This window comes from Bombina bombina, chromosome 6 (genome assembly GCF_027579735.1).
Source record: "Bombina bombina isolate aBomBom1 chromosome 6, aBomBom1.pri, whole genome shotgun sequence".
Taxonomy (NCBI): Eukaryota; Metazoa; Chordata; class Amphibia; order Anura; family Bombinatoridae; genus Bombina; species Bombina bombina.
This window is the reverse complement of record NC_069504.1, coordinates 563,610,042-563,635,408: the sequence shown is the minus strand read 5'-3', so window position 1 is coordinate 563,635,408 and position 25,367 is coordinate 563,610,042.

Here is a 25,367-nt window from a genome sequence, read left to right as displayed (position 1 = left end):
TCTGTAACTTATTTGAGTATTCCAAAATGTGGTTATTAATTAAAAAGAAGGGTCTCCATTTTTTCCCAAAGAGTTTATAAGGAATCAATATATGTTAATAATAAGAGAAAGATTTACAGTTATATATACACATCTATTGTACAGCAAAACAGTCCAAATAATTAAGACAGGGCAACTTTACTACAATACTACAACCCCAATTTGTGAGGAATATACTCAGATTCACCAGTGTGTCCAAATTCGGCCATCCTTTCAGGAACAGGATAAGAATGAGAGAGAGAGAGAGAGAGTTTTTTTATACCCCAATTCAATAGGGAGTGGTTTATCAAATGCCATTCAAATGCTATTGGGAGTGTCCTACTTAGACAGACACTAGGCCAAAGAACTACTTGAATATTCCATTTTAAAACCAGCTATTTGAATTGCCAGGTATAAAATCTGTGAGCTATATTTTAATATTCCAGTAATAAAATGTCACCACAATGATCCCATCAATTTGGACAATATCGCCAACACCACTGGCAGAAATGTAGCCTCAAACCAGGATAGACCCTTTTTTCACTGAAGCACTCATTCTTCCATCTCTCTCCAACTCTTCTTCCCACATATTGTCGACTATTGGACCCAAAATTTTCAAACTTGGATTTGTCACTGCATAATAATCTTTTTTACTGATCTTCATTCCAATCTTTGTGAGCTTTAAGATGTCTTAGCCTTTTAACTATGTCCCCCTTCCAAAAAAGTGGTTCTTTGGCTACTACCCTTCCAGAAAGACCATTCCTGATCAAGCATATTTGGACTGTAGAAGGGTCAAATTGGCATCCCTATGAAGCTGCCAGATGCTGAGCCAGGTCTTTGCTGTACTTCTTCTGGTCTCTCAAAGAAGAAACTCTGAGAAACTTTGCATCAGATTTTGAAAGTTTTCTTGGCCTTCCAATCCTTTTTTGTCCTTGACCTCTCCTGATTTTTCAAATTTCTTTATAACTGCTTGAATACCATAGCTTGAGTTTCCAGTTTGTTTGCTGATTTCCCTTTGAGAGTGGCTTTGCTATTGCAAAATTATGATTTTATGTCTGTCAATTTCTGTGATCTCTGGCATTTTTAATGGAATAATGTGATTGAAAGTTGGTCTTATTAGCACGCTTCCAATTAATTAAACTCATACCACATGTTTATATAATGTTCAAACATGTCTTGCACAAACCTGGTGTAATAGACCTTTTTCACAGCAGTCCTTTTGACATGAAATATTAGGACAAATACAGGTGTTAGCAATGATATTAATTAAGGTTACATTCCGTTTTCTCCAGATTTTTTTCTCTTTTTTAATACTGCATACAAATATCCTGTAGTTTCTGGTTCTAAAAAAGAGACTGAAAAATAATTATATATGGTCATTATACCATTGCTAAAACAACAAATTTAATGGTGGCCTTAGACTTTTGTACAGTACTATATATTGTAGTATGGTGTACCCTTCATCTAATTGAAACCATATTTGTTATTGCATTGGGGCACCAACCAAAAATAAACCTTGTAGCTAAAAAATATATATATATATACATACAATTCTGACATAAAATGGTTAGTTGGTAAGTGCACACTTTGTTTCTGGCTGCCGCCACCACCACAATCCCCACCAATAGTACCAGCACTGTCATTACCAGTGCAGAGTTAGTGTCTGCTTCTAGTGAGTGGAAGTGAGACAAGAACTGTTGCCTTTGTTTCACAGTGTCAAATATATTTTTCAAGGCCAATGTCTGCTTCTCCGGCTCAAACATCTAGAGGAGCAGTGGCAGTTGTGTCAACAGCTGCAGGGTCATCTTCATTATCTGCTATAGCATGCATTCCCATGTCCACTAGAAGTAGGCTATATGCAGAGCCCACCGCTACCACGACTAGCAGCAGCAGTAGTAGTAAGGGTCCTCAGTGAGGGGAACTGAATGTGAAGGTTCTAAATTGAGACGAGTATAGATGTAAAGGTTTGCGCTATTGTAAAGAAAGTATCAAACCACTCTTATTACCGGCAACTTCTATGCTGGAAATTAGAAATAGTGTATAACAATAGAAAATAGAGAGTGCAAATAAATGCTTAAGATACAAAAAGACCACTGCTCCATAACCCTGTCCACCTGCTCAGAGCAACAATTCAACCCGATCGAGTATGATCGGGTTGATTGGCACCCCCTTCTGGCGGCCCATTGGCCGCGAGTCTGCAGGGGGCGGCGTTGCACCAGCAGCTCTTGTGAGTTGCTGGTGCAATGTTAAATGCGGAGAGCGTATTGCTCTCCGCATTCAGCGATGTCTTGCGGACGTGATCCGCACTGTCGGATCAGGTCCGCAAGACATTTCTTAAATAGGCCTCAATTTATTAATAATACCATAGTCTCTGAGTGTACAAAGTAGACAAATATAAAATCACAGTAGTTATAATTTGATAACACACATATAGGTAGCTTAAAATGGGAATCCTTTAGTGTTATTGTTAAAAAAAACACCCTATAGTGTTACTGATACCACCTTAAAATAAATAAATTAAAATGCATCAAAAATAGTTGCTGAAAAAATGTTGCATAAATCATTGCATACAATGTTACATTTAAAACACGTAGTTATCAGAGAACGTATAGTCCTGTAACTCCGTTATGGATATTGCACTGGCCAGTGAAAAAAGCTATTCTTTTTTATCATATATACTGTGTATAATAGTATTTTATACTTATATTCGAATAGTCCGAATATCCTTATTAGAGCAGTTAAGCTGTTAAATGTGTACAGCAAGACTTTATTTGGAAGTGTCTGTTACCCTAATGCCGTATTAGGATTTGGACCCACACCTAGGCAATGGTATTTGCTTGTTCCAATTTCAGTACTCCGTGGGCGTCTTTAAGCCCTCTCTGTATCCGATAGTACTGTACCTTCTTCTGGATCTTTTAGAAGCAGGACGCCAAAACCATCTATTCCTTCTTGGCGGTTGATGCACTGTCTGCTGACAGAAGGTCACGTGATCTTTGTTGACGTCAGAATGTATAACTCCGGTCACTTACGATACACACCATTACCATTCCGTATGAATTACCTCTTCAATTGAATAGAGGAATATTGACATTAGCTCTTTATAGGTGTAATCCTTATTGCAAAGGACTAGATAGGACTGGTTAGGAACGTTTGCGAGTACATCACTTTCTGCACTCAGTGTAATAACACGCAGATGGGGGACTCACAAATTCTTCCAATATAAAAGTTCAATATAAAAGTTCAAAATTAAAGTTCAAAGGAACTGCACAACTGTCAACACGTTTCACCCTTTCTCAGAGCTTTTCAAGATAAAGTTCAGCACTTCCTTTAGTTTATATAAACCCTAGAGATCCTTAATCTCTAATTGGACTTTTCTGCAATGCTTGATTTTTAAAGTTGGTATTACTTAAGGTAGTATTATACCTTTAAAAATAATATCACTTCTAATATATATATTAAAAACATCTATATAGATAAAACAAAATAAACATAACATAAATATTTTTGCATATAGCTAAAATCGATTGTGACTAGAAAAAAATTGTATCATCCTTTAAAAGTTTAAAGTAGATACAGAAAAGGGTTACTTGTTTCAGTCTAACAGAAAAGGGGAAAGGTCTAATTCTGAATTTTATCCGTTGGGGAATAAAGTATCAAACCTATATATTAATTCTCTTTGATAAGTAGTAATTTCTCTATATCTCCCCAGTCCAATTCTTAGATAAAATACATAATCCCCAATATTTTAAATCTATGGTATTGCCTTTATGTGTCTCTTTAAAATGTCTATAGAGATGAGTATCTTCTATCCCATTTTCTATACTAAGGAGATGCTTCCTAATTTGGTCCCTCAAACATCTCTTAGTTTCTCCTAAATACAATAATTTACAAGTGCACTGTAGGATATACAGTATATTACCCCTTTTTGAGTACATCTTATAAGATCCATGATAATGAAGGTCTCTCGTATTCTCTATATCAATTGCTTTCTTTATTTGTACTGTGTTGACATGCTTTGCATGTATGACATGGATAAAAGCCTACAATCTTGTTTCCCAATAACTCTTTGATTATGAGACTGGTATTTTTATTTATTTTCATTTCACTTGGTGCTAGGATGGACCTTTTGGATTTTTTTGTTTTCCTAAATATTATTCTTGGTTCAGTAGTTAAATTGTCTCCTAGTAGGGGATCTGATTTTAGCAAGTGCCAGTGCTTTTTAAAGGTTTTTCTTATTGTGAATTGAATTAGCAGCCTATATATATACTTAGACTCCTTACCAGTCCCAAAACCACCTGCAGGTCTACCAATCATTCCTCATTCATGGCAAGGTGTTGAATGAGCAGCATACTGTTGACATTATATGTATTGCAGGCTCTTAGGAGGATGATGACTAAGTGGGTAGGAGAGTGGGCAGGCACCAATATGGAAATGGGCTTTGTTGTTGAGCACCAAACAGGATGAATGCTCTCTTTGAGGGTGACTTTATTGGTGTGCATTGTTCGGTTCAGATCCTCCACATGGTGGTAAAGGCTGCTATACCTGAAGGCAACTCTAGGCTATCAACTTTACTTGAACAGTGTAGAAGGATTGCAGGCTACTTCCACTACAGTGTTAAAGACAGTAAGCTCCTTAGGCAGGAACAGGAGAAGGCAGGGCTTATCCAGCACCATCTTAAGCAAGGCATAACTCCTAGGAGAAAGTTAACTTTGGATATGGTGGAATGTATCTTAGAGAAGCAGAGGGAAGAGATGAGTTGACCATGATTGGTGATTTAGTGGCAATCCTGAAACCTTTTAGGGATGTCACTGAGAGCATAAGACAAAACACCACCATTATGGGTTGTCATGCCCATGTTCTCTCACCTATTGAGCAAGTTGGATGCCTTCCTGTAAAAATCAGGAAGTGGTTCCAGATGGAGTACTAAGCAGGGAGGTAGCAGCACTTGTCAGAAGACTGAAGGAGCAGCTGTAAGGTAGCATGCAGGACCATCTGGAGAAATGCCATGAACTGTTGCCAGTACAAATTCGATTATGACAAATGTATCTAAATACCTTGACAAGCTACTTAGACCATTAGCTATGGAATCTATGTCCTATATTAAGGACACAGGTGATTTCCTTGTGAAATTAGAAGAAATAAGTGTGTCAAGTGAGAAATTCATCCTCTTTACCCTTGATGTGAATAGTCTATACACATCCATTACCCATACAAGTGGTTTAGGGGCTATTGGACAGGCTATCCAGAGCAATGATAGATTTTCTAGCATTCAATGTGAGTTTATTCTAGGATTATTACAACTCATCCTCTATTGCAATTTTTTCCTTTATCAGGATCAATTTTACCTACAATGTCAAGGTACTGCGATGGGGTCAAATGTCGCCCCCACATATGCCAATATTTTTATGAATGTATATGAGGAGAGATTTGTATACACTAACCGGTTGTTTCAACAATATGGACTATGTTGGTTCAGATATATCGATGATGTGTTTGGCATATGGGGGGGCAACATTGACTCCTTGCAGGAATTTGTGGCTGATTTGAATGTGTCTACTAGACACATCAAGTTTAAATTGACCTTTAGTGAAGAGTCAGTGGCTTTCCTAGACACTAAGGTAATCAAAGATGGGAGGACATTAAAAATTGACCTATACAGGAAAGAGAGTGACAGAAATAGTCTTCTGAGGTATGAAAGTGCCCACCCCTCCCATTTGATTAATAGCCTCCCTAGGAGCCAACTCCTTAGGGTCAAGAAAATTGTCTCAGATGACAATACAGCACATACCAGATTACTTGAAATGGGTAGACTATTTATTGAGAGAGGTTTCCCCAAACAACTTATCCAGAAACAGATAGAAGAAGTCAGTGAAATTCCTAGACATTCTATCCTGAGAGGCAATACAACAAAGCAGAAACAAGATAACAAACGTATGGTCTTTGTCTCACAATTCAACCCTCTTAGCAAAAACATTAACAATATTATTAGGAAACACTGGTCTGTCATTAAAGACCTTAACCCTCAAATTAAAGAATTTGAATTACCACCTATGCCAGTTTATAGAAGGTGTAAAAACCTAAGGGATAGATTAGTAAGAGCAGACTTAGGCTCTGGTAAAAAACAGACACAAACATATATATCTACACCAAAATTTGTCTGTTTTCCATGCTTAGGGTGTTGTAATTGCAACAATGTAATTAGAGGTGATTGTTTCTTACATCCCCTGACCGGCAAGAAATATAAAATCCCTGGTTACTTTACATGTAACTCAGAGTATGTGATTTACTTAAAGGACAAGTCAACACATTAGATTTGCATAATCAACAGATGTAAGATAACAAGACAATGCAATAGCACTTAGTCTGAACTTCAAAAGAGTAGTAGATTTTTTTATAACAAATTTCAAAGTTATGCATATTTCCACTCCCCTTGTACCATGTGATAGCAATCAGCCAATCACAAATGCATATACGTATAGTCTGTGAATTCTTGAACATGCTCAGTAGGATCTGGTGACTCAAAAATTGTAAATATAGAAGACTCTGCACATCTTTTTTTAATGGAAGTAAATTGGAAAGTTGTTTAAAATTACATGCTGTATCTGAATCATGAAAATTTAATTTAACCTGAGTGTCCCTTTAATCAAATGTCCATGCTCAAAGATCTACATAGGTGAGTCTACACGTAGGGTAAGGGATAGAATTGTTGAACACAAATCCAACATAAGGTGTGGGAATAGGGACGCTCCAGTCTCTAACCATTTCTTGCAGGCAGGCCATACTATCTCTCAACTGAGATTCCAGGTCATAGAACAGATCAGGAGGCCTAGGAGAGGTGGGGATAGACAATCTATACTTAAAAGCAGAGAGACATTTTGGATTTATACATTACAAACTCTTGCCCCTCTAGGAATGAGTAAGGAATTAGATTGGCAAGTAACGCTGTGAATATTCTATATTAATATGTTATATAAAGATCTGGATATATTGTTATAAGTGAGGTGATAATATATATATATTGTTTCTGTAACATTTGCTTTTTGCGATGTTATAATACCGTAAATTGATGTTTTTATAATATATATATCTATATTTTGTCTTATAGGTCACTATAGAAGTTTAAAATGAAGTACCTTTATCCACTAGAGGGAGTTTGAGAATCATACTATGTTTGGTATATGAAAGTGTTAACTATAAGGGTACACACCCACACAGGTATTTGTGACCCCTCCCCATATAGCTATTTAAACAGTGTGTTTAGTTACTTCTGTATGCAACATGATTAAGGTCAGTTGATGACCGAAATGTTGTTGCCTGACCGGCAAGAAATATAAAATCCCTGGTTACTTTACATGTAACTCAGAGTATGTGATTTACTTAAAGGACAAGTCAACACATTAGATTTGCATAATCAACAGATGTAAGATAACAAGACAATGCAATAGCACTTAGTCTGAACTTCAAAAGAGTAGTACATTTTTTTATAACAAATTTCAAAGTTATGCATATTTCCACTCCCCTTGTACCATGTGATAGCAATCAGCCAATCACAAATGCATATACGTATAGTCTGTGAATTCTTGAACATGCTCAGTAGGATCTGGTGACTCAAAAATTGTAAATATAGAAGACTCTGCACATCATTTTTTAATGGAAGTAAATTGGAAAGTTGTTTAAAATTACATGCTGTATCTGAATCATGAAAATTTAATTTAACCTGAGTGTCCCTTTAATCAAATGTCCATGCTCAAAGATCTACATAGGTGAGTCTACACGTAGGGTAAGGGATAGAATTGTTGAACACAAATCCAACATAAGGTGTGGGAATAGGGACGCTCCAGTCTCTAACCATTTCTTGCAGGCAGGCCATACTATCTCTCAACTGAGATTCCAGGTCATAGAACAGATCAGGAGGCCTAGGAGAGGTGGGGATAGACAATCTATACTTAAAAGCAGAGAGACATTTTGGATTTATACATTACAAACTCTTGCCCCTCTAGGAATGAGTAAGGAATTAGATTGGCAAGTAACGCTGTGAATATTCTATATTAATATGTTATATAAAGATCTGGATATATTGTTATAAGTGAGGTGATAATATATATATATATATTGTTTCTGTAACATTTGCTTTTTGCGATGTTATAATACCGTAAATTGATGTTTTTATAATATATATATCTATATTTTGTCTTATAGGTCACTATAGAAGTTTAAAATGAAGTACCTTTATCCACTAGAGGGAGTTTGAGAATCATACTATGTTTGGTATATGAAAGTGTTAACTATAAGGGTACACACCCACACAGGTATTTGTGACCCCTCCCCATATAGCTATTTAAACAGTGTGTTTAGTTACTTCTGTATACAACATGATTAAGGTCAGTTGATGACCGAAACGTTGTTGCCTTTCTGTATGTTTCATCATTAAAAGCAGTTAAAATTTCCTAAAGTGTGGTGCTGCTGCTCTTTTCTACAATATGAACTGATGCTGGCCATTTTGTGTAGTCACAGAATTAATTTGCAGGGTGCATGCAGTTCAAAAAAGAGGGTGATGATTTTTGAGGGAGAAGTGCAGCAGCAAGAGGCAGATATTTTTTAATCTGTTACCAACAGCTGCAGCAGCAGCAGGACAACACAGCTGAGTGAAGATGCTTCATTTTGGTTACAGAAAGTAGACTGTTCAGTGGGACCCACTTAAACCTCCTTTAAGAAAGGGGAGTACAAGTGCCTCACCATAGTAAAGGCTTATCTTTGTGAACCTCTTTTTATCTCTACAGCAAATCCTCTGAGCTATTGAGATGACAAGAGGACTGTGTGACCTGCCCTGGCTACCGTAGCTCAGGAGCTCCTCTCTTGTCCTCCACAATCATGTAAAGTGAGAAATCGTTTTCATTAACTGACAATATACTGAATCCTAAGCACTCACAAATGTCACCGCAGCTAATAGAGCAAATGGTATTTCTCAACTCTAACATTCAAAAGCTAGGTTACCCTGTCTTTAGCTTTGACACTGATTGATTTTGAAATGTTTTCCATTCCTGTTTTTGCCCTTCCTGTATTGATGTGGTTATTATCCGTCAATGTCAAATCCTCAGGGAACTTCTAGCCTTTGTGTCCAAGGGACTCTAGGTATGTCCTTCTCCCCCTCTCCCTTGGAGGTGTATTTTTGAGGTTTATGTACTGTGAGCTCTACCTAGTTCAGTAACTCTGCTGCCTGGTGCTGCTGTTGCCACTCCGGCTCCTGTCCTTCCTACTCTGTGGTGGTTATCATCACTTAAAGTAAAAAATCATAGTGAACTGTTACCTGCTGTGTCCAAAGGACTCTAGGCACATGTTTGCCTACCTACTTCAGTAACTCTGCTGCCTCTCCTGCTCTTACCCTTCCTGGACTGTGGAAGTTATCATCTGTCAATGCCAAATCTTCAGGGAACTGCTGGCCGCTGTGTCCAAGAGACTCTAAACCCTTGTAAGGGAGCAGGTGTGTGAGAAAGTGAGGAATGTGGGTAATTTAGCATGAGGGATTTGAAAAAGAATAAGAGATTTAAAAAAAAGTAAGATTGCAATATAAGGTTGTATTTATGGGAAGTGTTAGAAGAGAGACAATAGGGAGGTGGGAAAAGGTAATACTAGAGAATAATTGAGAATACTGTAATTATAAAATGCTTTACATTTAAATTTATTGTTTGAATTCTCTTTGTAAAAATTGTTCTAGTATGTTTTTGTGTCCCAGTTAGCACTGAATCTTTCAATTGTTGGCATTTGCTAGCAGTGTGATTTTGTTTTATGCATTTGATGATTATGCATCTACTGTATTCAATGGTAGTTTAACAACCATCGCTCCTGGGATTTGCCATGCCTTAAAAAGGAATTTCACATTTCTGATGAGAAGTCTTATGTCCCTTTCAATGGTAGGCAAGTTTGACACCCCTGACTTAAATAAACAAAGGTGAAATATTACATATATTTTATCTGTAAGATATAATGAACTAGCTATAACTATTAAAAAGTGGCTTTTAGAAAATAAACATTTCTCAAGTACCTACTTCGTTATTTCCCATTTAGAAAACCATTCTATGCATTGACTTTAAGTTGAACAAATAAGTTAAGCTGATGGTGTTTAAATGCTGTATATGTTTACATTAATGATGGATAATTAAGTTGATGTTTGAAAGCAATGTATAAATCTATAAGGAAAGTATTTAATCAAATCAGCCGCACAATCAATCTTCATAACAAAGAGCTTTAATACAATATAGGATTGTGTTTTTACTCCTGTTGAGTACATCCAGCTTTATTGAATAAGGCAACAAATTACTTGCCAGGAAATTTTTCGAAGCTCAAGCTATGCAATCAACACTTCGATTCTCACCTGCACAATTGTATACTATAAACAAGCTAATGCCGTGTGACACTTTCGCCTATTATATTACCTGACCCAGTAAATTTATTTGCGCATTTTAAGGTTTAGAATGCCTGGTTAAATTCCCAAAGCAATTTTCAATTAGCCCTGTTTTGTTCTGTGAGTATTCAAAAAGCATTGCCTGCAATGAAAAAAAAATCTAATTTAGTTTAACCTATTATCTTCCAAAGAAGTCTGTAAGAAGTCTGTTTGCTTTTCTCTCAATGTGTGTAAGTGGATACGGTGGCAGTAGTTCAAATATCTATTATTTTATTTTTAGAAATGATTTGCTTTATGATTAAAAAAAAAAAACAAACCTCTTCACTGATTTACCAAACAGGTGGGATAGATGAACTAACAAAGCCAATCAGTGTTAATGTGCTCTATAAATTCCAGATGCAGGTTAGGTCCTAAGGCTTTATTTAAAATAAACAGAGTCATCATCTCAGTAAAATTACTGTCATTAGGGGAGAGGACATATCTGAGATAGCACCACAGGTGTATGTTCAACTATGCATTCCTAACAAACATTTAGTTAAGTGTTATTCCATTTTGTTATAGTCTAATGTAAGATCCAAATGATATTTTTATAGTTACCATACTGTTTAAAATCTGCTAAAACCTAATTGGTATCTAACTTATTTATTCTGTGGGTCAAAACTTTGTATGTTGAATAAATTATTCATGAAGGTGTGTTCTACTGTTGCGCCGAGAATACCCTAACAGCCCGGGGGTGGTGATCCCTAGCTATCACCGGGAAGACAGGTTATAAGAAAATGGAAAGAACCCAGGCGCCAAACCTAACGGAGGCTAGGGTGAATAAGGTATTTAATACAACAAGTTTAATATAAATTACAAAATATACTCAGTACAGGTTAATAATTAAAACAACATGGATCCATGTGGTACAATAAATAAAATGGTACACTTAAAATAAACAGCCAAATTTGCAAAGGCTTATACGATAAAAACAAATAAAAACAAATAAGAGCTAATGTTAGGTTGACTCTCTTAATGGATTACTCCTGTAGGGAGATTGAGGTACTGATGGTATCCTATATCAGATAGGCACAATCCACAAGCTAAAGCAAAGTGCTGTGATGATAACAAAAATCAGAAACACTTAAAACAATATGAATAAAAACATTGGCCTAGATTTAGAGTTGGGCGGTAGCCGTCAAAACCAGCGTTAGAGGGTCCTAACGCTGGTTTTTACCGCCCGCTGGTATTTGGAGTCAGTCAGGAAAGGGTCTAATGCTCACTTTGCAGCCGCGACTTTTCCATACCGCTGATCCCCCTACGCCATTTGCGTATCCTATCTTTTCAATGGGATCTTTCTAACGCCGGTATTTAGAGTCTTGGCTGAAGTGAGCGTTAGAAATCTAACGACAAAACTCCAGCCGCAGAAAAAAGTCAGTAGTTAAGAGCTTTCTGGGCCAACGCCGGTTTATAAAGCTCTTAACTACTGTGCTCTAAAGTACTCTAAATGACGTCATCCAAGATGGCGTCTGTTGAATTCCGATTGGCTGATAGGATTCTATCAGCCAATCGGAATTAAGGTAGGAAAATTCTGATTGGCTGATGGAATCAGTCAATCAGAATCAAGTTCAATCCGATTGGCTGATCTGATCAGCCAATCAGATTGAGCTCGCATGCTATTGGCTGATCGGAACAGCCAATAGAATGCGAGCTCAATCTGATTGGCTGATCGGATCAGCCAATCGGATTGAACTTGATTCTGATTGGCTGATTCCATCAGCCAATCAGAATTTTCCTACCTTAATTCCGATTGGCTGATAGAATCCTATCAGCCAATCGGAATTCGACGGACGCCATCTTGGATGACGTCATTTAAAGGAACCGTCATTCGGCGAGTAGGCGTAGGTAGAAGAGGTTGGATCCGCGTCGGCTGGAAGATGATGGCTCCGGAAGAAAGAAGATTGAAGATGCCATTGATAGAAGACTTCAGCCGGATCATGGACCTCTTAAGCTCCCGCTTGGATGAAGACTTCAGCCGGATCATGGACATCTTCAGCCCCCCGCTTGGGCTTGGATCAAGACATCGGAGCCAGGACGGATCGGTGTGATACCCGGCGAGGTGAAGATAAGGTAGGAAGATCTTCAGGGGCTTAGTGTTAGGTTTATTTAAGGGGGGTTTGGGTTAGATTAGGGGTATGTGGGTGGTGGGTTGTAATGTTGCGGGGGGGATATTGTATGTGGGTTTTTTTCAGGCAAAAGAGCTGAATTCTTTGGGGCATGCCCCGCAAAGGGCCCTTTTCAGGGCTGGTAAGGTAAAAGAGCTTTGAACTTTTTTAATTTAGAATAGGGTAGGGCATTTTTTATTTTGGGGGTCTTTGTTATTTTATTAGGGGGCTTAGAGTAGGTGTAATTAGTTTAAAATTGTTGTAATATTTTTCTAATGTTTGTAAATATTTTTTTATTTTTTGTAACTTAGCTTTTTTTGTTTTTTGTACTTTAGTTAGTTTATTTCATTGTATTTATTTGTAGGTATTTTATTTAATTTATTTATTGATAGTGTAGTGTTAGGTTTAATTGTAGATAATTGTAGGTATTGTATTTAATTAATTTATTGATAGTGTAGTGTTAGGTTTACTTGTAACTTAGGTTAGGATTTATTTTACAGGTAATTTTGTCATTATTTTAACTAGGTAGATATTAAATAGTTATTAACTATTTAATAGCTATTGTACCTGGTTAAAATAAATACAAAGTTGCCTGTAAAATAAATATTAATCCTAAAATAGCTACAATATAATTATAATTTATATTGTAGCTATATTAAGGTTTATTTTACAGGTAAGTATTTAGCTTTAAATAGGAATAATTTATTTAATAAGAGTTAATTTATTTTGTTAGATTTAAATTATATTTAACTTAGGGGGGTGTTAGTGTTAGGGTTAGACTTAGCTTTAGGGGTTAATACATTTATTATAGTAGCGGTGAGCTCCGGTCGGCAGATTAGGGGTTAATTATTGTAGGTAGCTGGCGGCAACGTTGTGGGGGGCAGATTAGGGGTTAATAAATATAATATAGGGGTCGGCGGTGTTAGGGGCAGCAGATTAGGGTTACATAACTATAATGTATGTTGCGGCGGTGTACGGAGCGGCAGATTAGGGGTTAATAATAATATGCAGGTGTCAGCGATAGCGGGGGCGGCAGATTAGGGGTTAATAAGTGTAAGGTTAGGGGTGTTTAGACTCGTGGTACATGTTAGGGTGTTAGGTGCAGACGTAGGAAGTGTTTCCCTATAGGAAACAATGTAGCTGCGTTAGGAGCTTTTGCAGGTGTTAGTTTTTTTTTCAGCTCAAACAGCCCCATTGTTTCCTATGGGGGAATCGTGCACGAGCACGTTTTTGAAGCTGGCCGCGTCCGTAAGCACCGCTGGTATCGAGAGTTGCAGTGGTGGTAAATATTCTATACGCTCCCTTTTTGGAGCCTAACGCAGCCCTTCTGTGAACTCTAAATACCAGCGGTATTTAAAAGGTGCCGGAGAAAAAAAGCACGCGTAGCTAACGCACCCCTTTGGCCGCAGAAGTCTAAATCTAGCCGATTGTGAATAAAAATATGTGATACACTTAAATGTCCCTAGGTCTTTATCAAGACCCATAGACCTTTATCAAGACCCATCTTGATAAAGGCCTAGGAAGGGCCGAAACGCGTAGACCTGCATTGGTAAGCCTCACTTTAATAGGATTTACATCTCAGTATTGCTCTACACATTGCTATTTTTTTCTCCCCTTAGGTTGATCGTTACCCAGCCCAGTAGCTTTTTGTGATTGGCAGCTACTTGGATCTCTGAGACATTGTCTCATATTTCTTTATCCAATTTTCTACTTTTTCTATTCTGACTTTTCACATTAGATTTGTGTGTAGTTTACACATTTTTTGTATTGGATCACAGCCATTGGAACACTGTCATTTTGGATAACACAGTATTTTATTATTGTTTTGGATCACATTGTGTTATTAACTTTATCTACATCAGTCATCTATCACGGAGATAGCACCACTCCTTGCACACATTGGATTTCTCTCTGAATTTGAATTTTTCTTTGAATTTTCCCTGCATTTTTTCATTTGCACTTTTAATATATATATTTTTTAGGATTTTTTTTGTTTTTTGCACCTTTGGATTTTAGGACATCTACTTGAATTTTTGGACATTTATTTGATATTTGGACATTTAAGTGTATCACTTATTTTTATTCACAATGTTTTTATTCATATTGTTTTACGTGTTTCTGTTTTTTGTTATCATCACAGCACTTTGCTTTAGTTTGTGGATTGTGCCTATCTGATATAGGATACCATCAGTACCTCAATCTCCCTACAGGAGTAATCCATTAAGAGAGTCAACCTAACATTAGCTCTTATTTGTTTTTATTTGTTTTTATCGTATAAGCCTTTGCAAATTTGGCTGTTTATTTTAAGTGTACCATTTTATTTATTGTACCACATGGATCCATGTTGTTTTAATTATTAACCTGTACTGAGTATATTTTGTAATTTATATTAAACTTGTTGTATTAAATACCTTATTCACCCTAGCCTCCGTTAGGTTTGGCGCCTGGGTTCTTTCCATTTTCGAATAAATTATTCAACCTTATTATTTATAAATGTTCTTATTCATATTCATATTTTTTTTTTTTTATGTTCATTTGCTTTAAGAAACATAGTTTCGGTCAGATGCTAAACAAATTAAAGGAACATTGGCTACTAGATTTTTCTTTACATAAATGTTTTGCAGATGATCCATTTATATAGCCCATCTGGGAGTGTTTTTGTAACAATGTATAATATAGTTTATTTTTTAATAACATTCAGGTAGATTACGAGTTTTCCGTTCATGTTTTAATGCTGAAAAAATGGTAATTTCAGCGTTAAAACAGCAACGCAGCCATTACGAGTCTTGTCGGTATAGCTGTACCGCAAGCCTTTTAGCCTGTAACGCAACGTCAGTCCCGCACTAAAAAAAAATATGTTTTTTCATTAGATTACCCATAGTGCTGCCATTACGAAATTTGCGGTGAGGCTAAAAAAACTTGCGCTACACCCTATAACAACAAGATCCGTACCACCATCTGAGAACAGTAGTTATGAGTTTTACGCAACATAACTGTTACATAAAACTCATAACTAAAGTGTTACAAAGTACACTAACACCCATAAACTACCTAATAACCCCTAAAACTGAGGCCTTCGCAAATACTATATTAAAGTTATTAACCCCTAATCTGCCGCTCCTGACATCGCCGCCACTAATAAAATTGATTAACCCCTATTACTTCGCTCCCCGACATCGTTGCCACTATACTAAAGTTATTAATCCCTATTCCCCTGCACCTCAACATTGCCCACACTATAAAAAATATATTAACCCCATTCCGCTGCTCCCCGACGTTGCCGCCACTAAATAAAGTTATTAACCCCTAAACTTCTGGCCACCCTTATAACTACCACTAATTAAACCTATTAACCCCTAAACCGCCAGCCCCGCCAGATTCGAATTAGCCAATAGGAATGAGAGCTGCTTAAATCCTATTGGCTGATTTGAACAGCCAATAGGATTTTAGCAGCTCTAATTCCTATTGGCTGATTTAAATTTTTCAGCCAATAGGAATGCAATGGTACCCCTAATATAAAAGGGGTACCTTGCATTTAAATCCTCAGTGTGCGGCAGACTATCACATGAAGAGGACCTCCACGTCGGATCGATGGACCTCCAACTGGACCTCTTCCTTGGACCTCCGTCTGGACCTCCACCTGGACCTCCACCTTGGACCTTCACCTTTACCTCTGCCTCCGCACATTGACCCCTCTGCCGGTCCTGCGAAGGATGAAGATGGATCCCCCCCAGCCAAGCCAGATTCGAATTAGCCAATAGGAATGAGAGCTGTTTAAATCCTATTGGCTGATTTGAACAGCCAATAGAAATTTAGCTGCTCTAATTCCTATTGGCTGATTTAAATGTTTCAGCCAATAGGAATGCAATGGTACCCCTAGTATAAAAGGGGTACCTTGCATTTAAATCCTCAGTGTGCGGCAGACTATCGCATGAAGAGGACCTCCACGTCGGATCGATGGACCTCCAACTCTTCCTTGGACCTCCGTCTGGAACTCCGTCTGGACCTCCGTCTGGACCTCCGCCTGGACCTCCACCTTGGATCTTCACCTTTACCTCTGCCTCCGCACATCGACCCCTCTGCCGGTCCCGCGAAGGATGAAGATGGATCCCCCTGGATGAAGATGGAGCCGCTGGAAGGAAGATCGTTCAAGCCGAACTTCAGCAACTGTGAGTACCTAAAGAGGGGTAAGTGTTAGGTTTTTTTAAGATTTTTAGGGTGTTTTTTTTTAGATTAGGGTTTGGGCTTGTCTTAAAAGAGCTGAATGCCCTTTTAAGGGCAAGAAAAAGATCTGAATGCCCTTTTCAGGGCAATGGGTAAATAAGGTTTTTTTAGTTAGGTTTTTTATTTTGTGGGTTTGGGGGGGGGTGAGGGTTTGTAATGTTAGGGGGGGATTTGTTTTTCTTTTGTAGAAAAAGAGCTGATTTCTTTAGGGCAATGCCCTACAAAAGGCCCTTTTAAGGGCTATTGGTTCTTTATTATAGGTCAGGGTTCTTTTATTTTGGGGTGTTTTTTTTTTTTTTTAAACAGGGTATCCATTTTTTTATTTTTAATGGGCAGCAAAAGAATGAATGCCCTTTTAATGGCAATGCCTATACAAATGCCCTTGGGTAGATTAGTAAATAGATTAGGTTTTACTTTATTTTTATTTTGGGGGTTTGGGCAGTGGGGGTTTGTAATGTTTGGGGGTGTTTGTTTTTCTTTTGTAGAAAAAGAGCTGGTTTCTTTAGGGAAATGCCCTATAAAAGGCTCTTTTAAGGGCCTACAAAAGGTCCTTTTAAGGGCCCTTGGTAGTTTATTATAGATTAGGGTTTTTTATTTTGGGGTGTTTTTTTTTAAACAGGGTATTAGAATAGGAATAATTTTTATTGCTGGATAATTTTGTTTGTTATTTTTTGTAATGATAGTTTTTTTTTATTTTTTATAATCTTAGGCCTAGATTTGGAGTTCGGCGGTAGCCGTCAAAACCAGCGTTAGAAGCTCCTAACACTGGTTTTGGCCACCCGCTGGTATTTGGAGTCAGTGATTAAAGGGTCTAACGCTCACTTTTCAGCCGCGACTTTTCCATACCGCAGATCCCCCTACGCCATTTGCGTAGCCTATCTTTTCAATGGGATCTTTCTAACGCTGGTATTTAGAGTCTTGGCTGAAGTGAGCGTTAGAGCTCTAACGACAAAATTCCAGCCGCCTGAAAATAGCAGGAGTTAAGAGCTTTCTGGCTAACGCCGGTTTATAAAGCTCTTAACTACTGTACCCTAAAGTACACTAACACCCATAAACTACCTATGTACCCCTAAACCGAGGTCCCCCCACATCGCCGCCACTCTATTTAAATTTTTAACCCTTAATCTGCCGACCGCCACCTACGTTATACTTATGTACCCCTAATCTGCTGCCCCTAACCCCGCCGACCCCTATATTATATTTCTTAACCCCTAACTTGCCCCCCACAACGTCGCCGCAAGCTACTTAAAATAATTAACCCCTAATCTTCCGACCGCAAATCGCCGCCACCTACGTTATCCCTATGTACCCCTAATCTGCTACCCCTAACATCGCCGACCCCTATATCATATTTATTAACCCCTAATCTGCCCCCCTCAACGTCGCCGACACCTGCCTACACTTATTAACCCCTAATCTGCCGAGCGGACCTGAGCGCTACTATAATAAAGTTATTAACCCCTAATCCGCCTCACTAACCCTATCATAAATAGTATTAACCCCTAATCTGCCCTCCCTAACATCGTCGACACCTAACTTCAATTATTAACCCCTAATCTGCCGACCGGAGCTCACCGCTATTCTAATAAATGTATTAACCCCTAAAGCTAAGTCTAACCCTAACACTAACACCCCCCTAAGTTAAATATAATTTTTATCTAACGAAATAAATTAACTCTTATTAAATAAATGATTCCTATTTAAAGCTAAATACTTACCTGTAAAATAAATCCTAATATAGCTACAATATAAATTATAATTATATTATAGCTATTTTAGGATTAATATTTATTTTACAGGTAACTTTGTAATTATTTTAACCAGGTACAATAGCTATTAAATAGTTAAGAACTATTTAATAGTTACCTAGTTAAAATAATAACAAAATTACCTGTAAAATAAGTCCTAACCTAAGATATAATTAAACCTAACACTACCCTATCAATAAAATAATTAAATAAACTACCTACAATTACCTACAATTAACCTAACACTACACTATCAATAAATTAATTAAATACAATTCCTACAAATAAATACAATTAAATAAACTAGCTAAAGTATAAAAAATAAAAAAGATCTAAGTTACAGAAAATAAAAAAATATTTACAAACATAATAAAAATATTACAACAATTTTAATCTAATTACACCTACTCTAAGCCCCCTAATAAAATAACAAAGCCCCCCAAAATAAAAAATTCCCTACCCTATTCTAAATTAAAAAAGTTACAAGCTCTTTTACCTTACCAGCCCTGAACAGGGCCCTTTGCGGGGCATGCCCCAAGAATTTCAGCTCTTTTGCCTGTAAAAGAATAAATACAATACCCCCCCAACATTACAACCCACCACCCACATACCCCTAATCTAACCCAAACCCCCCTTAAATAAACCTAACACTAAGCCCCTGAAGATCTTCCTACCTTGTCTTCACCATACCAGGTTCACCGATCCGTCCTGAAGAGCTCCTCCGATGTCCTGATCCAAGCCCAAGCGGGGGCTGAAGAGGTCCATGATCCGGTCAAAGTCTTCATCCAAGCGGGGCAGAAGAGGATCTTCCATCCGATTGAAGTCATCATCCAGGCGGCATCTTCTATGGTCTTCCATCCGGAGCGAAGCGACAGGATCCTCAAGACCTCCAGCGCGGAACATCCATCCGGACCGACGACTGAACGACGAATGACTGTTCCTTTAAGGGACGTCATCCAAGATGGCGTCCCTCGAATTCCGATTGGCTGATAGGATTCTATCAGCCAATCGGAATTAAGGTATGAATTTTCTGATTGGCTGATGGAATCAGCCAATCAGAATCAAGTTCAATCCGATTGGCTGATCCAATCAGCCAATCAGATTGAGCTTGCATTCTATTGGCTGATCGGAACAGCCAATAGAATGCGAGCTCAATCTGATTGGCTGATTGGATCAGCCAATCGGATTGAACTTGATTCTGATTGGCTGATTCCATCAGCCAATCAGAAAATTCATACCTTAATTCCGATTGGCTGATAGAATCCTATCAGCCAATCGGAATTCGAGGGACGCCATCTTGGATGACGTCCCTTAAAGGAACAGTCATTCGTCGTTCAGTCGTCGGTCCGGATGGATGTTCCGCGCTGGAGGTCTTGAGGATCCTGTCGCTTCGCTCCGGATGGAAGACCATAGAAGATGCCGCCTGGATGATGACTTCAATCGGATGGAAGATCCTCTTCTGCCCCGCTTGGATGAAGACTTTGACCGGATCATGGACCTCTTCAGCCCCCGCTTGGGCTTGGATCAGGACATCGGAGGAGCTCTTCAGGACGGATCGGTGAACCTGGTATGGTGAAGACAAGGTAGGAAGATCTTCAGGGGCTTAGTGTTAGGTTTATTTAAGGGGGGTTTGGGTTAGATTAGGGGTATGTGGGTGGTGGGTTGTAATGTTGGGGGGGGGGGGGTATTGTATTTATTCTTTTACAGGCAAAAGAGCTGAAATTCTTGGGGCATGCCCCGCAAAGGGCCCTGTTCAGGGCTGGTAAGGTAAAAGAGCTTGTAACTTTTTTAATTTAGAATAGGGTAGGGAATTTTTTATTTTGGGGGGCTTTGTTATTTTATTAGGGGGCTTAGAGTAGGTGTAATTAGTTTAAAATTGTTGTAATATTTTTATTATGTTTGTAAATATTTTTTTATTTTCTGTAACTTAGATCTTTTTTATTTTTTGTACTTTAGCTAGTTTATTTAATTGTATTTATTTGTAGGAATTGTATTTAATTAATTTATTAATAGTGTAGTGTTAGGTTAATTGTAGGTAATTGTAGGTAGTTTATTTAATTATTTTATTGATAGGGTAGTGTTAGGTTTAATTATATCTTAGGTTAGGACTTATTTTACAGGTAATTTTGTTATTATTTTAACTAGGTAACTATTAAATAGTTCTTAACTATTTAATAGCTATTGTACCTGGTTAAAATAATTACAAAGTTACCTGTAAAATAAATATTAATCCTAAAATAGCTATAATATAATTATAATTTATATTGTAGCTATATTAGGATGTATTTTACAGGTAAGTATTTAGCTTTAAATAGGAATCATTTATTTAATAAGAGTTAATTTATTTCGTTAGATAAAAATTATATTTAACTTAGGGGGGTGTTAGTGTTAGGGTTAGACTTAGCTTTAGGGGTTAATACATTTATTAGAATAGCGGTGAGCTCCGGTCGGCAGATTAGGGGTTAATAATTGAAGTTAGGTGTCGGCGATGTTAGGGAGGGCAGATTAGGGGTTAATACTATTTATGATAGGGTTAGTGAGGCGGATTAGGGGTTAATAACTTTATTATAGTAGCGCTCAGGTCCGCTCGGCAGATTAGGGGTTAATAAGTGTAGGCAGGTGTCGGCGACGTTGAGGGGGGCAGATTAGGGGTTAATAAATATAATATAGGGGTCGGCGATGTTAGGGCAGCAGATTAGGGGTACATAGGGATAACGTAGGTTGCGGCGGTTTACGGAGCGGCAGATTAGGGGTTTAAAAAAATATGCAGGGGTCAGCGATAGCGGGGGCGGCAGATTAGGGGTTAATAAGTGTAAGGTTAGGGGTGTTTAGACTCGGGGTACATGTTAGAGTGTTAGGTGCAGACGTAGGAAGTGTTTCCCCATAGGAAACAATGGGGCTGCGTTAGGAGCTGAACGCTGCTTTTTTGCAGGTGTTAGGTTTTTTTTTCAGCTCAAACAGCCCCATTGTTTCCTATGGGGGAATCGTGCACGAGCACGTTTTTGAGGCCGGCCGCGTCCGTAAGCAACTCTGGTATCGAGAGTTGCATTTGCGGTAAAAATGCTCTACGCTCCTTTTTTGGAGCCTAACGCAGCATTTGATTAAACTCTCGATACCAGAGTTAAATTTATGGTGCGGCCAGAAAAAAGCCAGCGGAGCGTTAGCAGCCCTTTTACCGCCGAACTCCAAATCTAGGCCTTAGTGTTTTTATTATTGTAATGGTATTTTTTTTATTTTTGGAATGTTAGGTTTTAGTGTAAGACAGCTTAGGTTTTACTTTTATTTCACAGGTAAGTTTGTATTTATTTTAACTAGGTAGTTAGTAAATAGTTAATAACTATTTACTAACTAGTATACCTAGTTAAAATAAATACAAACTTACCTGTGGAAAAAAAAAACTAAGCTAGTTACAATATAACTATTAGTTATATTGTAGCTAGCTTAGGTTTTATTTTTATTTCACAGATAAATTTGTTTTTAGTTTTAAATAGTTTTAAATAGTTAACAGTTAATAATTGTAACTTCAATTTAGCTCTATTTTAATTATGTTAAAGTTAGGGGGTGTTAGGTTTAGGGTTACGGTTAGGTTTAGGGTTACGGTTAGGTTTAGGGTTAGGTTTAAATATAGTTTAATTTAGTTTAATATAGTTTAAATATAGTTTAATATAGTTTAAATATAGTTTAATTTAGGTTGTTGCGATTTGGGGGGGCTGGTGGTTTAGTGGTTAATAGGTTTATTTAGTGGTAGTGATGTGGGAGACCGGAGGTTTAGGGGTTAGTAACTTTATTTAGTGGTGGCTATGTCGGGGAGCAGCAGAATAGGGGTTAACATCTTTATTATAGTGTGGGCGATGTTGGGGTGTAGGAGAATAGGGGTAAATAACTTTATTATAGTGGCAGCATTATCGGGAGCGGCAGATTAGGGGTTCATATATTTATTTTGGTGGCAACGATATCGGGTGCGGCAGATTAAGGGTAAATAACTTTATGCAGGTGTCGGCGATGTTGGGGCAGCAGATTAGGGGTGTTTAGACGTGGGGTTTATGTTAGGGTGTTTAAACATAACTTTTTTTCCCCATAGACATCAATGGGGTTGCGTTACGGAGCTTTTCATTCCGTGATCGCAGGTGTTAGTTTTTTTTTCACTCTCTCCCCATTGAATTCTAAAGGGAAAGCATGCTTGAGCACGTCAAAGCAGCGCTTGTATTTTGTGCGGTATGCAGCTCAATGCAACCATATCGCAAGCACAAGCCAGCTTTTCAAAAACTCGCAATGGCAGCACTATGGAGCGAGAAATAACGCAACTTTTGTTGCGTTCATTTCACACCCTCTATAACGCAAAACTTGTAATCTAGGTGTCTGTGTTGAATTTCAGACACCTAACCAAGCCCCAACAGTGTCAGATGTATACTGATGTCTACAGACTCCTGCTGGCTCCTGTTTATCTTAATCTGTCTTTTCATATGCAGGGAGGGGGGAGGTAGGGAGTGTCTGCTCTTCTTGTTTTCCCAGCCCCTTTCAATGGTTGTCCCGGCCAAAATTTTATCAACAATGCTAAACTGGGAGCTTCTAAGTAAGTTTTTAAAAGGTTTTATACTTGGATTTTATATTAATATCTGTGCATATTATTCTTTATAGTATTGTCTATTACATGCAGTTATATGAAAATTGGTGTATACTGTCCCTTTAAGCTACAAAGTTTGTAGTGCAGTGGGGTTTTTTCTATAATTTTTATACAATTGATAGTTGTGGGTATAATATTGTTTTATATGTAGAGGAATTATTTTTTACAATTGCTTTCTTGTGATATTAGAAGCGCAAGTACCATTTCTGATGTTTTTAGAATTAAGCATTGCTATGCTGCTTTGGTCATTTTCTGAGTATGGCTTAGCTGCAATATGTTTAGATAGTGTAAAATAAAACACTGGACGGAGGGAGAGGGTCAGTCCAAACATATTGTAACATTTTTTCACTGTAACAGCAATCAAATTGTAGAACTCATTGTCCAAGCAGGTAGCGAATGCCAATACCTAAAAAACATTTCAAAATGGGTTAGATACATTCCTGACTAGAAACAGAAATCAGGGATATGATAGCTTGTATTAAATTGATCACCTTTTTAATTAAATTAATTTAAGCTTAAATCAAGTAAGAAATGGGGAGAAGAATATAAAGCGGTCGCGATATCTGAAGTCCTGAAGTTAGCGTACCTGATATTTCACTCTCACGCTAACATTTAACTTTAAGCTCACGAGCATTAAAAATATTTAGAGGTCCAATTTTCATTTGGACCATGTACTGTTATTCTCATAGAGAGTTGGACACATTGGAATTTGAAGACCAGACTCCTGTTAACTTCTATTAAGAATTAAAAGTGGTGACTTTCCCCCCCCCCCCAGAAAATGTACACTCCAGTTTAGATTAAGGAAAAGTTGCTTTTTTGGAGCAACATCAACCATTTCAGTCAACAACCAGTTTGTTTGGCATGGGTTATAAAATACTAACTTCAGAATTTGGTCAAGTTCTGAGTTCATGAGTGGCAAAAAAGTGTTTCACAATCAGAAAAATATATACAAGGAATTGTCAATTCCTAAGAGCCTTTGTAACATGTAATTGAGTACATGCTTAAAGTGTGTTTGTATGTGTATGTATGTATATATATATATAGATATATATATATATATATATATATATATATATATCTATATATTAAACTGTGTGTATATATGTATGTGTGTGTATATATATATTAAAGGGACAGTATACACTCATTTTCATATAACTGCATGTAATAGACACTACTATAAAGAATAAGATGCACAGATACTGATATAAAAATCCAGTATAAAATGGTTTAAAAACGTACTTAGAAGCTTTCAGTTTAACTCTGTTGAAAAGGTAGTTGGAAAGCCCACTGCAAGTGGGAAATAAGACACTCCCCCCTCCCCCTTCTTTTTCATATGAAAAGACCCTTTACACAAACAGGAGCAAGCTGGAGAAGGTAGCTGACGGTATTCAAATAAAACTTTTGGGCTTGGTTAGGAGTCTGAAAATCAGAGCAATGTTATTTAAAAATAAGCAAAACTATAATTTTTTAAAAAAACAAACTTTATGGGCTTTATAAATAGATCATCTACAAAATATTTATGCAAAGAAAAAATGAGTGTATAATGGCCCTTTAACTCTGCCCTCAATAACCCACGTGAACACTTGCTACAATGCAGGGAGAAGAAAAACATATTGCATATCCCACTAGTAGTGAAATACAACCCTGCTGTAGAAGGAATACGAAAAATCATAAAAGACTTAACTCATAAAAGCCACTAGACTTAAAGGATCCCACACTCAAAAAATCTTTCCAAAACCCTCTATCCTGGCACTCAGACAACCACCTAACAGAACACAGAAACTGGTCCACAGGAATCTCGTCCTTGATAAAAAAAGAACGCTCAGAATGGAACCAAGCTCTGCAGTAAAGCTCTCTGCAAACTTTGTCAAACACATTTGTGAAAGTGGCACAGCAAATCACAAGAGTAAATACTATAACATTAAAGAGGCATATTCATGTATATCTGCAAATATGGTATACATGATACATTGCACTGCATGTGTAGTGGGATGTTATATTGGAGAAACAAGCCAAAAACTGCACCTTTGGATGAACTTACTCAGACACTCATTCAAAAATCAATGTGAAACAAAATACTGTACCCCTGTTGGTCACCATTTCACCCAACCTTAACACTCCATCCAAAACCTCAAAATCAAGATTCTCAGAGGCAACCTCAAAAACACCATGGAAAGAAAAACCTTTGAAATGAAAATGATAAT